Source organism: Bison bison, unplaced genomic scaffold, assembly GCF_000754665.1.
Source record: "Bison bison bison isolate TAMUID 2011002044 unplaced genomic scaffold, Bison_UMD1.0 scf7180017864370, whole genome shotgun sequence".
NCBI lineage: Eukaryota > Metazoa > Chordata > Mammalia > Artiodactyla > Bovidae > Bison > Bison bison.
In genome coordinates, this window is record NW_011494942.1 from 14,561,635 (window position 1) to 14,576,268 (window position 14,634).

Genomic DNA, 14,634 nt, shown 5'->3' on the forward strand with positions numbered 1-14,634 from the left:
TCTTGAGAATCCCTTGGACTGCAAGGAGATCCAACCAGTCCATCCTAAAGGAGATCAGTCCTGGGTTTTCATTGGAGGGACTGATGTTGAAGCTGAAACTCCAATACTTTGGCCACCTGATGTGAAGAGCTGACTCATTTGAAAAGACCCTGATGCTGGGAAAGAGGGCAGGAGGAGAAGGGGATGACAGAGGATGAGATGGTTGAATGGCATCACCAACTCGATGGACATGGGTTTCAGTGGACTCCAGGAGTTAGCGATGGACAGAGAGGCCTGGCGTGTTGCAGTTCATGGGGTCGCAAAGAGTAGGACACGACTGAGTGACTGAACTGAACTGACTGAATATCTCATTTATTTTTATCACTAATTAATATTCAGGGCAACCCAGGTATCGTTAGTGTTAAAGAACCTGCTTGGCAATGCAGGAGACATAAGAGACTCTGGTTCGATCCCTGGGTCAGGAAGATCCCCTGAAGGAGGAAATGGCAACCCACTCCAGTATCTTTGTCTGGACACTCCCATGAACAGAGAAGCCTAGCAGGCTACAGTCCATGGGATCACAAAGAGTTGGACATGACTGAAGCAATTTAGCATGCAAATAATATTCATTGTATGGTAGGATGTGCAAGTTTATCTTTTCACCAATTGAAGAACATTTTGATTAACTCCAGGTTTTGGCAATTATGACTAAAGCTGCTATAAACACCCACGTTCAGGTTTTATGTGGATATCAGTTTTCAGCTCCCTGGTTAAATATTGAGGAACATGATTCCTGGATTGCATGGTAAACATGTATTTAGCTTTCTTAGAAATTGCCAAACTGTCTTCCAAAGTGGATGTGCCATGTCCTCAGCAATAATGAGAGCTTCTGTTGCTCCACATTTTACCAGTATTTGGTGTAGTTAGCATTCTGAATTTTGGCCATTCTAATTGGCATGTCATGGTATCTCACTGTTTAACTTCAAAATTCTCTAATGACATACGATGTTAAACATCTTTTCATATGTTTACTTACTATTGATATTTGGATATATGCTTTGGTGAGATGTCTGTTTGGGTCTTTTGCTCATTTTTTAATTAGGTTGTTCATTTTGTTACTGTTTAGTTCTTTGTACATTTTGGATAACAGTCTTATATCAGATGCGTCTTTCATAAATATTTCTCCCAGTCTGTGTATTACCTTCTCATTTTCTTGACATTGTCTTCTGCAGGGTAGAAGCTCCAGTTTAATGAAGTCCATCTTACCAATTATTTCTTTAATGAATTGTGCCTTTGGTGTTGTACCTAAAAGTCATTGCCAAACCTAAGGCCATCTAGGTTTTTCTCCTACTTGTCTTCTAGAAGTTTCATAGTTTTGAGTTTTACATTAAGGTCCATAATCCATTTTGAGTTAGTTTCTGTGAAGTGAATGGTATCTTTGTCTGGATTGCTTTTTAAATGTCCAGTTATTCCAGCAACATTTGGTAAAAAGATTATCTTGGTGCCATTGTATTTCCTCTGCTCCTTTGTCAAAAATCAGTTGATTATGTTTATGTGGGTCTCTTTCTGGGCTCTCCATGCTGCTCCATTGATCTATCTGGTCAATATCACACTGTCTTGATGACTGTGGCATCATAGTCAATTTTGAAGTTGAATAATATCAATCCTCCAACTTTATTCTTATTAATATTAAGTTACTTATTCTTAGTTTTTTGTCTCTTCATATACTCCTTGGAATCAGTTTGTTGATACCTACATAAATACCTTGTTGAGATTTTGATTGATATTGCATTGAATGTACAATCAAGTTGGATAAGACAGACATCTTGACAATATTGAATTATCATAATCATGGATACAGAATATTTTTCTAGTTAGTTATTTTTCAGTATTCAGAGTTTTGTAGTTTTCCTTATATAGATTTATACATATTTTATTAAATTTATACCTACCTATGTATTTAATTTGAGGAGGATGCTAATATAAATGGTTAAGTGTTTTTTAGCTTCAAATTCCATTTGTTCATTGCTGGTATATAGGAAAGGGATTGACTTTTGTATATTAATCTTGTATACTGCAACTTTGCTATAGTTATTTATTAATTCCAGGAGGTTTTTGATTATTCTTTTGGATTTTCTACCTAGACAATCATTTATTCTGTGAAAACAGTTTTATTTCTTTTTAGTCTGTTTACATTTTATTTCCTTTTATTGTATTCTTCCCTGGAGAATCCCATGGAATAAAGGAGCCTGGTGGGCTACAATCCATGGGGTCACAAAGAATCGAACACAACTGAAGTGATTTAGCACACAAGCACGCACATGATGAACTACAATAATTGATTTTTGTATATTGAACCAGACTTTCATACCTGGGATAAATCCTACTTGGCTGTGGTGTATAATTCTTTTTATAAATTGTTGTATTAAACTCATTAATACTTTGTTGGGGATTTTTGCATCCACATTCATGAGAGATATTGGTCTGTGGATTTGTTTTCTTTTTCTAATATGTTTGCCTGCTTTTTATTATTATTAGAGTATTAGAGTAACGCTGGTCTCAGAATGATTAAGGAAGTGTTTTCTCTACTTTTATCTTCTGGAAGATCTAAAGAATTGGTGCACTTTCTCCCTTAAATATTTGGAATTCTACCAACTAGTGAACACATCTAACTGGTGATTTCTGTTTTGGAAGGTCATTAACTATTGATTTGATATCTTTACTAGTTACAGGTATATTAAGGTTGATTATTTCTTCTTTTGCTAGTTTTGACTAATATTGCCTTTCAAAGAATTGGTCCATAGGAATAAATTATATTCTTAAATTTGTGTGCATAGAGCTGTTTATAATATCCCTTTATTTTTGTTTTTATATCCAAGAGATCTATTGTGATGTCCCTTTCTTAATTTCCAATATTAGTAATTTGTGTTGTCTCTCTTTTTTCTTAGCCTGGCTATTCTTTCAATTTTATTAATCTTTCCAATTTTTATGCTTTTTCCTACTGATTTCCTGTTTGCAATTTCATTGATTTCTGCTTTAATTGCTATTATTCCCTTTCTTCCACTTAATTAAATTTAATGTACTCTCTTTTTCTAGTTTCCTAATGTAGAAGCCTAGATAACTGATTTTAGAGCTTTCTTATATTCTAAAAATATATATTTAATGCTTTAAAAATTTCCCTAAGCTCTACTTTTGCTGCATCCCACAAATTTTAAGTTGTATTTTCACTTAGATAAAATCTTCTCTGCTCTATGTGTTATTTAGATGTGGGTTGTCTAACTTCCAAGTATTTGGTCATTTCTCAGCTATTTCTGTTATTGATTTCTAATTAATTCAACTGCTGTATGAGAACAGAAATTGTATGCTTTCTATTCTTTTAAATTTGTTAGAATGTGCTTTATGGACAAGTTTGCTTCCCAAACGCTCTTGGTTTTACATGTACACTTAAGAAGAATATATATTCTACCATTGTTGGATGTAGATAATTACATTCAGTTGATTGATTGTGTTGTTGAATCATCTACTTCCTTACTGATCTTTTGCCTGCTGTATCTATCCATTTCTGATAGAGGGATGTTAAAATCTCCAACTGTAACAACATACTGATCTATTTCTCCTTGAAGTACTATCAAGTTTTGCCTCATGTGTTTTGATATCCTCTTGTTACTATGTCTTCTTAGGGGGTGACCCCCCTAGGGGTTAAAGATTATTATGTCTTCTTCGGTTATTCTTCTCTTTACCTTTAACTTCATTAATGTTCCATCTTTATCCCTAATAACTTCCTTTGCCCTAAAGTCTGATCTGTCTGCAATTAACATAGATAATTCTGCTTTCTTTTGTTTAGTATTAGCATTGTATATCTTTCTCCATCCCTTTCCTTTTCATCTCTCAGTACAGTTCAGTTGAGTGGCTCAGTCATATCTGACTCTTTGGGACCCCATGGACTACAGCACACCAGGCTTTCCTTTCCATCACCAACTCCTGGAGCTTGCTCAAATTCATGTCCATTGAGTGAGTGATACCATCCAACCATTTCATCCTCTGTCGTCCCCTTCTCCTCTTGCCTTCAATCTTTCCCAGCATCAGGGTCTTTTCCAATGTTGAATTATTGGAGTTACAGCTTCAGCATCAGTCCTTCCATGAATGTTCAGGACTGATTTCCTTTAGGATGGACTGGTTGGATCTCCTTGCCATTCAAGGGATTCTCAAGAGTCTTCTCCAACACCACAGTTCAAAGCATCAATTCTTTGGTGCTCAGCTTTCTTTATAGTCTAACTCTTATATCCATACATGACCACTGGAAAACCATAGCTTTGACAGGATGGACCTTTGTTGGTAAAGTAACGTCTCTGCTTTTTAACATGCAGTCGAGGTTGGTCATAGCTGTCCTTCCAAGGAGCAAGCGTCTTTTCATTTTCATGGCTGCAGTCACCATCTGCAGTGATTTTGGAGCCCAAGAAAATAAAGTCTGACACTGTTTCCACTGTTTCCCATGTATTTGCCATGAAGTGATGGGACCAGATGCCATGATCTTAGTTTTATGAATATTGAGTTTTAAGCTAACTTTTTCACTCTCCTCTTTCACTTTCATTAAGAGGCTCTTTAGTTCTTCACTTTCTGCCATAAGAGTGGTGTCATCTGTGTATCTGAGGTTATTGACATATGTCCCAGCAATCTTGATTTCAGCTTGCGCTTCATCCAGCCGGCATTTCACATGATGTACTCTGCATATAAGTTAAATAAGCAGAGTAACAATATACAGCCTTGACATACTCCTTTCCCAATTTGAAACCAGTCTTTTGTTCCACGTCCAATTCTAACTGTTGCTTCTTGACTTCCATACAGATTTCTCAGGAGGCAGGTAAGGTGGTCTGGTATTTCTATCTCTTGAAGAATTTTCCACACTTTGTTGTGATCCACATAGTCAACGGCTTTGGCATAGTCAATAAAGCAGACTTAGATGTTTTTCTGGAACTCTCATGCTTTTTTGATGATCTCTGGATCCTCTTGCCTTTTCTACGTCCAGCTTGAACATCTAGAAGCTCACAATTCATGTACTGTTGAAGCCTGGCTTAGAGAATTTTGAGCATTACTTTGCTAGCATGTGAGATGAGTGCAATGGTGTGGTAGTATGAGCATTCTTTGGCATTGCCTTTCTTTGGGATTGGAATGAAAATTGACCTTTTCCAGTCCTGTGGCCAATGTTGAGTTTTTCAAATTTGCTAGCATATTCAGTGCAGCACTTTCACAGGATCATCTTTTAGGATTTGAAATAGCTCAGCTGGAATTCCATCACCTCCACTAGCTTTGCTTGTAGTGATGCTTCCTAAGGCCCACTTGACTTCATATTCCAGGATGTCTGGCTCTAGGTGAGTGATCACACCATCGTGGTTATCTGGGTCATCAAGATCTTTTTGGTATAGTTCTTCTTTGTATTCTTGCCATCCCTTCTCAATATCTTCTGCTTCTCTTAGGTTCATACCATTTCTGTCCTTTATTGTGCCCATCTTTGTATGAAATATTCCCTTAGTATCTCTAATTTTTTTTTTAAGAGATTTCTAGTCTTTCCCATTCTATTGTTTTCCTCTATTTCTTTGCATTGGTCACTGAGGAAGACTTTCTTCTCTCTCCTTGTTATTCTTTAGAGCTCTGCATTCAAATGCATATATCTTTCCTTTTCTCCTTTGCATTTTGCTTCTCTTCTTTTCACAGCTATTTGTAAGGCCTCCTCAGACAACTATTTTGCCTTTTCCCATCTCTTTTTCTTGGGGATAGTCTTGATCACTGCCTCCTGTACAATGTCACGAACCTCATTCCATAGTTCTTCAGGCACTCTGTCTATCAGATCTAATCCCTTGAATCTATTTGTCACTTCCACTGTATAATCATAAGAGATTTGATTTAGGTCATACCTGAATGGTCTGGTGGTTTTCCCTACTTTCTTCAATTTAAGTCTGAGTTTGGCAATAAGGAGTTCATGATCTGAGCCACAGTCAGCTCCCGATCTTACTTTTGTTGACTGTGTACAGCTTCTCCATCTTTGGCTGCAAAGAATAAAATCAATCTGATTTCTGTAGTGACCATCTGGTGATGTCCATGTGTAGAGTCATCTCTTGTGTTGTCGGAAGAAAGTGTTTGCTATGATCAGTGCATTCTCTTGGCAAAACTGTGTTAGCCTTTGCCTTGCTTCATTTTGTACTCTAAGGCCAAATTTGCCTGTTACTCTAGGTATCTCTTGATTTCCTACTTTTGCATTTCATCTCTATGTGTCTCTATATTTAAATTATCTAAATCCTGTAGACAACACACAGTTGGGTCTTGGGTATTTTTGATCCATTCTTACAATCTTTTCATTACATATTTATACCATGGACATTTAAGAGGACTACTGATATGGCTGTATAAATATCTCCCATATTTGTGATTGGTTTTTATTTATTTATTTATTTTTTTGCCCTTATTCTTTGTTCTCATTTGTGTGTTTTGCACTTTTTCTGTTTTTTGTGGTTTTAATTAAGCATTTTATATGGGTCTTCTATATATTTTACTTCTAATTTTTTATTCACTGGTACTCTTCTTTTCTCTACAAAGATCCAAACTTCTGACCTGTTTCATTTTCTTTCTCTCTGAAGAACTTCTTTTAATATTTTTTGCTAGGTAGTTCTAATGGCAACAAATTTCCTCAAATTTTATTAATCTGAGAAAGTCTTGTTTTCCTCTTTCACTTTTGAAATATAATTTTATATGGCACAGAATTCTAGGTTGATGGTCTTTTTTTCTCTCAACAGCAAACATTTCATTTCATGCTATTCTTTGAGTATTTTCTGACGAGAAGTTGGGTGAACTTAAGAATTCTTATTTTTGTTTCTCTATAGATAAGGTGTTTTTTTCCTCTGACTTTCTTCAAGATTTTTTTTTTCTTTACCTTTGATTTTCTAACGTTTGAATATGAAAACCATTGGTATACATCTGTAGATTGGTGGTTTTTTTTGGTTTTTTATTTGGTTTGTTTTTTATTTTTATTTGTTTTTGCATTTATCCTGCCTAGTTTTTCTGAGATTTCTGGATCTGTGTTGTGGTATCTAAAACTGATTTGGGTTAATTCTTAATAATTATTGCTTCAAATATGCTCTGTTTCTCTCTTTCTTTTCCTTCTGGTATTCTCATTATGCACATATATTTTGTAGTTGTCCCATAGTCTTTGGATATTCTTCTTGCCTTTTTCTTCTTTTTTCTTTTACTTTTCAGCTTTGGACATTTCTATTGTCATACCCTCAAGTTCAGAGATTCTTTCCTCAGTGATATCTAGTCTATCAATGAGCCCAAAAGGCATTCTTCATTTCTGCTACAATATTTTCCATCTCTTGCATTTACTTTTTATTCTTTCAGATCAGCTTTCAACAACCACCACCACAACAAATATTACAAGGTATACTAGAGGTAAAAAACACAGTGTGAAGACACTGAACAAGTATCAAAATCAGTCAGATATGGCAGGAATGTTGGAATTATAAGACCAAGAATTTCTTTAAAACTATCATTAAGATGCTGAAGACTTTAGTGGAAAGACCAGATAATATGCAAGAGAGATGCAAGCATCTCTCTGTTATGTTATCCATCTGTTCTTGCATATTATCTGGTCTTTCCACTAAAGTCTTCAGCATCTTAATGATAGTTTTAAAGAAATTCTTGGTCTTATAATTCCAACATTCCTGCCATATCTGACTGATTTTGATACTTGTTCAGTGTCTTCACACTGTGTTTTTTACCTCTAGTATACCTTGTAATATTTGTTGTGGTGGTGGTTGTTGAAAGCTGATCTGAGTGCTGGGTAAAAGTAATCACAATAAATAGGCATTTAGTAATGTAATGGTTACATGTGAAGAAGGGAAGCATTGTACAGTCCTATGGTTATGTCTCAATCTTTTGGTAAGTCTGTGCCCCTGGGCTGTGAACTTTACAGATTCTTCTCAGTTTTTCCCACCTTAGATGGAATGAGACAGGGGAGGGGGCTGGAGTCAGGTATTTCCCTTTCTGCAGTTATGTTGGGTTCTGATAAAATCCCCACAGTTTAGGCTCTAGCAAAATAATTTCTCCTAATGGCAACCTTGTTAAGAAGAGCAGAATATTCTGGCTTTTAAAAAGTGGTTCTTTTTCCCCTCCCACTGTGGAAATACCAGGGGATTTTTCACTTGGAAACTTGGGAGAGGCTAGAAGTAAAACTCAAAAAAGCATGTCCCTCTCCTGTCTGATTACTGTGTCTCCCTGGTGACTATAACTCTCAGAGTTGTCCACACTGAGCCTCCAACAATTCATCTACTACAGTTCAGGCATTCCTACTGGCACTGATAACTTGAAGGTTTCTGCTTTGGATCAGTTTCTGTTTCTGTCAGTTGTGATTTTCTGTACCCCCTCATTTGTTTCTCCAGTTTTGGTGGCAGCAGTTGGCCCTGTGACTTCATTTCTCTGCCAAATCTAAAAAGAATTAATTTTTACTTTGTTCAGTTTTTTCTTTGTTGGAATGGTGTGGTTACTCATAGCATTTTAAAAATTAAACGTTTTAATATAATTTAAATAAATACATAGATATGAGCATATGATGTCTTAATTTTTCTTTTTCTTTTTCCATCTTTGCCTAGTACTCCTCTCTCATATTTCCCCTTCATGCATTAGTGCTTCTCCTTCACCAACCAAGGTAACATGTTAATAACCTAAGATGAGATGGCTGGATGGCATCACTGGCTCGATGGACGTAAGTTTGAGTGAACTCTGGGAGCTGGTGATGGACAGGGAGGCCTGGCGTGCTGCAATTCATGGGGTTGCAAAGAGTCAGACACGACTGAGCAACTGAACTGAACTGAACTGAACTGATGTATCCTCTGAAGGATACATGTATCCTCTTTTCCCTAGCTTTCATAGACCTATAAATCTATACATGTACATATACATATACATATTCAGTTATTTGACATTGATTTAATATGAATAAAATCACATTATACATGTTTTCAGCATATTACTTTCTTCATACACTAAACCTCTTGGAAATTTGTGCAATTCAGCTGGCATAGCTTGAATTTATTCTTTTTAATGTCTTCATAATAGTCAGTAGAGAAGATATGCTTTTAGTTAATTCAGCTATAACCCTATTGGGCTCTACAACAGTTCTCCAAAGAACTCTCAATGGCATCATTCTCAAAAAACTCTGAATGTTATGACTCAGGGTTTGAGAAAGCACTTGAATAGGCCTATATTTAGAATCAGAATATATGAGTTTAGTCTCCACCTGTTACACTTTCACAATGGTCAATAAAGGAGTTACATAACTTTTAAGGACCTATATATCTCCATAAGGGAAAAGAAGACAAGAAAAAAATCTGTAAAAATCCATATGAGATTAAAGCCCAGATTGACATTATGATTTCTGCCTTCTTAATCCTGAACAAAAAACCTGTTATCTATGTTAGAATGAGTGCCCTATGGGACTTTGATAACTATAAATAGGTATTGTTTTAAAACACTAAGGTTACAATAATTGGTTATGCAGCAACAGAAAACTAATTAAGTGACTTTATTCAAGACATAAGTCGAGTCTTCCATACTCTAAAAAAGTGGGCCCAAAGGATGAGCTTTCTAGTTGTAGAACACTATATTTTTATGATTTGACTGTACATCAAAATCAAACCTCTATTTCCATGATACTCTTGATTAACAGAACCATGGTTTGTTTGTTTCAGCAGCATTTAGCAATGACACCACTTTGGGAACACTTGGGTAAATTTACAGTCTCCAACTTTAAGGTGTCGTTAGAATGATCAGACATATTATTTTAGATCTGTCATGTTTTATAACTATTTTGCATATGAAATTAAAAACCTCCAGGCAGATTAACAGAAAAACATTTATTTTATGGGGTTGAATAAAATGGTAAGTCATTAAGCAGTAGTTAGGGAGAGAAGGCTGAAAACTTCTTCAGTCTTCTGAAAGACTGAAAGTCTTCTTCAGAAGACTGAAAACTGGACTTGTTATTAAAATAACTGAAGCTAGTTATTTTAATAGTCTATTTCTCAACATTGACCATGAGCAGCCACGGTTTTAAGATACAACCCTGGAAACTACTCTCTAACCAAATCAGCATGGAGCCGAATTGTCTTGACAAGAGTTGTGTGTATAGCATGTGTGAGGATGCAGAACCATAGGACCCATTTCATAAAATCAAAATCCTTTGCAGTTTTATCAGCACTTGTGCCTATTGGAGAGCAAGATGATAAAATATTTAGCAAGTCTTCTGTCCATGACTTCAAAAGTGGATGAGAATTTTAAGAATTCTAGTAAAATACTCATTTGAAATGCCTTGAATCATAGATATCTCTTTCAAGAAAAAAACAAAAAAGTAAATAAGCAGGTTTCCACCCCAAATTGCCTGAATTGATTTTCTAGAGCTGTAGTAATAAATTACTGGGTAGCTTAAGCAACAAAGTTTTATACTGTCACAGCTCTGGAGGATGGAAGTCTGATTACAAGGTGAGAGCCCTGCTCCTTGTGGAGGTTCTAGGGGAGAATCCTTCCTTGTCTTCTGGCTTCTGGAAGCTGTCTGCATTCCTTGGCTTTCTATCCTTGCCCCCCACATTGCTCCAGTTTCTGTCTTATCTTCAAATCACTTTATCCAACATGTGGCTCATGTGGTAAAGAATCTGCCAGCAATGCAGGAGACCCAGGTTCAATCCCTGAATCAGGAAGATACCCCAGAGAAGGGAATGGCTACCCACTCCAGTATTCTTGCCTGGAGGATCTCATGAAAAGAAGAGTCTAGTGGGCTACTGTCCTTGGGGTCGCAAAAAGTCAGACGTGACTGAGCAACTAAGCATGCTATCACTCTATATGTTTCAAATGTCCCTCTGCCTTTTGTTTATAAAGGCAATTGCCATTGGATTTAGGGCGCATCTGGACAATCCAGTAAGACCTTTTCTGAAGCCTTTTAATTTCATTGCATATGCAAAGACTCTTTCGTCCAAGCAGGTAACAGTCATAGGTTTCAGATATCTGCACCAGGACATATATTTTAGGAGCCACAATTTAACCTACTATGTAATAGGGAAGAATCTTTGTATTCTGTTACAAGTTATTCACTAAAAAGATGTTGCCTATAAACTTAAATTATACATAATAGCTCCTCTCTGGAAACCCTGACTCTCAGGTAATGAGCACTAAGCTAAAATAACTTTGCTTAGCTCACAGGAAACATCCTTACCAGGCCCACTTTTGAATTACTGCGGGAAGGAAAAAACACATCCCCTTTTGAAGCTGACTGGAGCCAGGAAATGTTTGACTTTACTCTCTCCTCATTTAGTATAAAAGAGGCCTGAATTCTAACTCACACAAGTTGGCTCTTTGGAACATGAGTCCACCATATTCTTGGTCTGCCAGCTTTCTGAATAAAATTGCTATTACCTTCCCTACCAATTCACTTTTTTGATTTATTGGCCTGTTGCAGGGTAAGTAGTATGTGCTTGGAGGAAATAATGACTACATGGTCTCTTCTTGCTGTTATATGCTTGTGGGTTGATTTATGTCTTTCTCCACATTTCTGCCAAATTCATGTTTCAGAGTCCTAACCCTCAGTACCTCAGAATGTGACTTTATTTGGAAATTTGTTGTTGTTCAGTCATGTCAGACTCTTTGCAACCCCATGGTCTGCAGCATGCCAGGCTTCTCTCTCCTTTACCATCGCCCAGAGCTTGCTGAAACTCATGTCCATTGAGTCAGTGATGCCATCCAACCATCTCGTCCTCTGGTGTCCCCTTCTCCTCCTGCCTTCAATCTTTCCCAGCATCAGGGTCTTTTATAATGAGTCAGATCTTCACATTAGGTGGCCAAAGTATTGGTGCTTTAGCTTCAGCATCAGTCCTTGTAATGAATATTCAGGACTGATTTTCTTTAGGATAGACTGATTTGATCTCCTTGCAGTCCAAGGAACTCTCAAGAATTTTCTCCAGCACCACAGCTGAAAAGAATCAATTCTTTGCATTCAGCCTTCTTTATGTTCCAACTCTCACATCCATACATGACTACTGGAAAAACCATAGATTTGACTAGAGGGACCTTTGTCAGCAAAGTGATGTCTCCTCTTTTTAATATGCTGTCTAGGTTGGTCATAGCTTTTCTTCTAAGGAGCAAGTGTCTTTTAATTTTGTGGCTGCAGTCACCATCTGCAGTGATTTTGGAGCTGAAGGAAATAAAGTCTGTCACTGTTTCCATTATTTCCCCATCTATTTGCCATGAAGTCATGGGACTGGAAGCCATGATCTTTGTTTTTTGAATGCTGAGTTTTAAGTCAGTGTTTTCACTCTCCTGTTTCACCTTCATGAAATGGCTCTTTAGTTCCTCTTTGCTTTTTTCCATAAAGGTGGTGTCATCTGCATAGCTGAGGTTATTGTCATTTCTTCTGGTAATCTTGATTCCAGCTTGTGCGTCATCCAGCCAGGCATTTCGCCTGATGGGAATAGTGTTGTTGCAAATGTAATCAATTTAGATGAGGCCATTAGGATGAGCCCTAGTCCAATATGACTGGTGTCTTTATAGAAAAAGAAAATTTGGACACAGAAATATACATGCACATAGAGAATACAGTGTGAAGATGGAGGTAATGATCAGGGTTATACTTCTGGAAGTCAAGAAAAGCCAGGAAAATTGTCAGCAAAAAACTGGAAGCTAGGTGGGTGGCGCGAAACTGATTCTCCCCCACAGCTTTCAGAAAAAGAATCCTGTCAACACTTTGATCTTGAACTTCCAGACTCCAGAACTGTGACATAATTTCTGTTTAATTCACCCCTCCATGTACTTTGTTAAGGCAGTCCCAGCAAATGAATACATTATCCATAAAGAAAATAATTTTAAATAGTGAAAGTAAAATTATGGTTTAGTAACCTATACTAATGTCAAGTACGGATGTGAGAGTTGGGCCATAAGGAAGGTTAAGTACCAAAGAATTGATGCTTTTGAACTGTGGTGTTGGAGAAGACTCTTGAGAGTCCCTTGGACAGCAAGGAGATCAAACCAGTCAATCCTAAAGGAAATCAACCCTGAATACTCATTGGAAGAACTGATGCTGAAGCTCCACTACTTTGGCCACCTGATGTGAAAAGCCAACTTATTAGAAAAGACCCTGATGCTGGGAAAGACTGAAGGCAGATAGAGGATAAGATGGTTGGATGGCATCACTGATTCAATGGACATCAAGCTGGGCAAACTCCAGGAGATGATGATCGGGACATGGACGCCTGGAGTGCTGCAGTTCATGGGGTCACAAAGAGTTGGACGCGACTTGGTAACTAAACAATAACAACTTAATGTTTTGTCAACACTCCATTGAAAGTATGTTATTTTACTTCTACTTTATAAATAATGCTATAATAAACATGTAACTTTGTCCATATGTCATTTTCCTTTTTGTGATTTTTTTTTTTTTTTTGGTTATGTTCTAAAGAATGAGAATCCTATTTCAAAAGATTCAGAACAATAAAAAAAGTTTGAAGGACTCGCCTTGGAAACTTCTTGGAAATTGTTTTTCAGAGTTGTAACAGTTTACCTTTATCTGCTATGTGATGAATGATTTCAACATCTCTCACCACCATTTGACAGTGTCATTTCAAGTGCTGTCATACCAGCTGTTTTGGCAACACATTTAGAGGTATTTTTCCAGTGGGGTGGGTAACAAAGTATACTTATGTGGTCCTAACTTTTTCTGTCTCCTTGCTTTCAGGCAATCACCAGATAAAATTAGTCCCAGGGTCTTTAGACTACATTTTGCTTAATACATTTAATTGTAGAGAGTCCAACAGAACAGAATTCAAAATAAGTGTGATCTTTTTTAAGAATGCAAAAAGTGGTTCATATTAACTTCAACAGACAACTTATAGGACAATATTCCTTTTTTGGCTTTTCTTATTATCTTCCAAATTGTCCAAGAAATGAGCTTGGGCGTTGACTGCTTTTTTTGAGCACGTCCTGGGTTAGAACTGTGACAAGCCCACTCATGTGCCTGTCTGTCCCCTTAAAAGTCTTTCCTGATGAAGGCTCCAGTTTTTCCTTTCAAAATGTATCAGAGACCAAACCAAATCTCCCGCCGCCCTCTCCCCCAAGCTACCAGGCTTATGAACAAAACCTCTCTCATTCTCTTTTCTTAATCTTAAGAAGTGCTGCAGAGCAAAGCTGACCGGCTGCGTTTTTGCAGCCCCATCTCTGATCCTCTCTAGTCTCCTATCCACCTACCTACTCCCACCTGACGCAGATAGAGCCTGCTTTTTGCCCTCCGCACCCCGAGCAAGAGTGAACCGTGCCTCCGTCCAGCACAAGGGGCTCCGTGAATCCAGCCCCTCCTGGATTTTTAAAAGGACACCGCGCCGGTCGGTCATTGCCAGGCGCCTCCGCAGAGTTTGGAGCCGATAAGAGAACATCCCTCCCACTGGGCGTGCAGTACGGACAAGCTGAGTACAATCGGATTTTTGGCTGCCTCTTCCGCTAGGGTGGCTGGGGGAAAGGTGCGTCCTCCAAGTGTTCACAATAGAACCTCTGACCCTCTGTCTCCTGTCTCCGTCTCTCCCTTCCTGCTCTCTGTCTCTCCTCCTCCCCTTTCTCCCCCCTCCCCCCCCCCCC

At 37.6% G+C, this 14,634-nt stretch overlaps 1 protein-coding gene across 1 annotated transcript in view; it reads left to right on the forward strand.

Annotated features, from left to right (window-relative positions):
• Positions 1-14,391: 14,391 nt before the first annotated feature.
• FAR2 (fatty acyl CoA reductase 2) overlaps positions 14,392-14,634 on the forward strand; it is a 176,465-nt gene continuing 176,222 nt past the window's right edge. The window contains exon 1 of the mRNA XM_010856032.1: positions 14,392-14,519. The gene's annotated coding sequence lies outside the window, so the exon portion shown is untranslated. The remainder of the gene's footprint in view (positions 14,520-14,634) is intronic.